Here is a 2,500-nt window from a genome sequence, read left to right as displayed (position 1 = left end):
AGGGACGGGGACCATCAACAACACGGAGGGGAGGGAGGGAGGGACGGGGACCATCAACAACACGGAGGGAGGGAGGGACCATCAACAACACGGAGGGAGGGACGGGGACCATCAACAACACGGAGGGAGGGAGGGACCATCAACAACACGGAGGGAGGGAGGGACCATCAACAACACGGAGGGAGGGACGGGGACCATCAACAACACGGAGGGAGGGAGGGACGGGACCATCAACAACACGGAGGGAGGGATGGGGACCATGAACAACACGGAGGGAGGGAGGGATGGGGACCATGAACAACACGGAGGGAGGGAGGGAGGGGGACCATCAACAACACGGAGGGAGGGAGGGAGGGATGGGGACCATCAACAACACGGAGGGAGGGACGGGGACCATCAACAACACGGAGGGAGGGATGGGGACCATTGAACAACACGGAGGGAGGGAGGGATGGGGACCATGAACAACACGGAGGGAGGGAGGGAGGGGGACCATCAACAACACGGAGGGAGGGAGGGAGGGATGGGGACCATCAACAACACGGAGGGAGGGATGGGGACCATGAACAACACGGAGGGAGGGAGGGATGGGGACCATGAACAACACGGAGGGAGGGACGGGGACCATCAACAACACGGAGGGAGGGAGGGGGACCATGAACAACACGGAGGGAGGGAGGGAGGGGGACCATCAACAACACGGAGGGAGGGACAGGGACAATCAACAACACGGAGGGAGGGACGGGGACCATCAACAACACGGAGGGAGGGAGGGACCATCAACAACACGGAGGGAGGGAGGGGGACCATCAACAACATGGAGGGAGGGAGGGGGACCATGAACAACACGGAGGGAGGGACAGGGACCATCAACAACACGGAGGGAGGGAGGGAGGGATGGGGACCATCAACAACACGGAGGGAGGGACGGGGACCATCAACAACACGGAGGGAGGGACAGGGACCATCAACAACACGGAGGGAGGGAGGGAGGGGGACCATCAACAACACGGAGGGAGGGAGGGAGGGAGGGGGACCATCAACAACACGGAGGGAGGGAGGGAGGGATGGGGACCATCAACAACACGGAGGGAGGGATGGGGACCATCAACAACACGGAGGGAGGGAGGGATGGGGACCATCAACAACACGGAGGGAGGGAGGGAGGGGGACCATCAACAACACGGAGGGAGGGAGGGAGGGGGACCATCAACAACACGGAGGGAGGGAGGGAGGGATGGGGACCATCAACAACACGGAGGGAGGGACGGGGACCATCAACAACACGGAGGGAGGGAGGGAGGGGGGACCATCAACAACACGGAGGGAGGGAGGGAGGGATGGGGACCATCAACAACACGGAGGGAGGGACGGGGACCATCAACAACACGGAGGGAGGGATGGGGACCATGAACAACACGGAGGGAGGGAGGGATGGGGACCATGAACAACACGGAGGGAGGGACGGGGACCATCAACAACACGGAGGGAGGGAGGGGGACCATGAACAACACGGAGGGAGGGAGGGAGGGGGGACCATCAACAACACGGAGGGAGGGAGGGACCATCAACAACACGGAGGGAGGGAGGGGGACCATCAACAACACGGAGGGAGGGAGGGAGGGACCATCAACAACACGGAGGGAGGGAGGGGGGACCATGAACAACACGGAGGGAGGGAGGGAGGGGGACCATCAACAACACGGAGGGAGGGAGGGGGACCATCAACAACATGGAGGGAGGGAGGGACCATCAACAACACGGAGGGAGGGAGGGAGGGACGGGACCATCAACAACACGGAGGGAGGGAGGGACAGGGACCATCAACAACACGGAGGGACGGAGGGAGGGACGGGACCATCAACAACACGGAGGGAGGGAGGGAGGGGGACCATCAACAACACGGAGGGAGGGACGGGACCATCAACAACACGGAGGGAGGGAGGGAGGGGGACCATCAACAACACGGAGGGAGGGAGGGAGGGAGGGGGACCATCAACAACACGGAGGGAGGGACGGGGACCATCAACAACACAGAGGGAGGGAGGGACCATCAACAACACGGAGGGAGGGAGGGGGACCATCAACAACACGGAGGGAGGGACGGGGACCATCAACAACACGGAGGGAGGGAGGGAGGGAGGGGGACCATCAACTACACGGAGGGAGGGACGGGGACCATCAACAACACAGAGGGAGGGAGGGACCATCAACAACACGGAGGGAGGGAGGGGGACCATCAACAACACGGAGGGAGGGACGGGGACCATCAACAACACGGAGGGAGGGAGGGGGACCATCAACAACACGGAGGGAGGGACGGGGACCATCAACAACACGGAGGGAGGGAGGGAGGGAGGGAGGGACCATCAACAACACAGAGGGGAAGAGACGGGGACGGGGGGAGGGAGGGAGGGAGAGACGGGCGGACGGAGGGAGGGAGGGAGGGACGGAGGTAGGAAGGGACGGACGGAGGGAGGGACGGAGGGAGGGACGGAGG

At 63.3% G+C, this 2,500-nt stretch overlaps 1 protein-coding gene across 1 annotated transcript in view; it reads right to left on the bottom strand.

The window, feature by feature from the left end:
• The window catches only part of LOC310952965 (ras-associated and pleckstrin homology domains-containing protein 1-like), a 46,647-nt gene that overhangs the window by 8,957 nt on the left and 35,190 nt on the right, over positions 1–2,500 (bottom strand).

This window comes from Echiichthys vipera, assembly GCF_963691815.1.
Source record: "Echiichthys vipera genome assembly, chromosome: 10".
Taxonomy (NCBI): domain Eukaryota; kingdom Metazoa; phylum Chordata; class Actinopteri; order Perciformes; family Trachinidae; genus Echiichthys; species Echiichthys vipera.
This window is presented reverse-complemented; position numbering and strand designations above follow the sequence as displayed.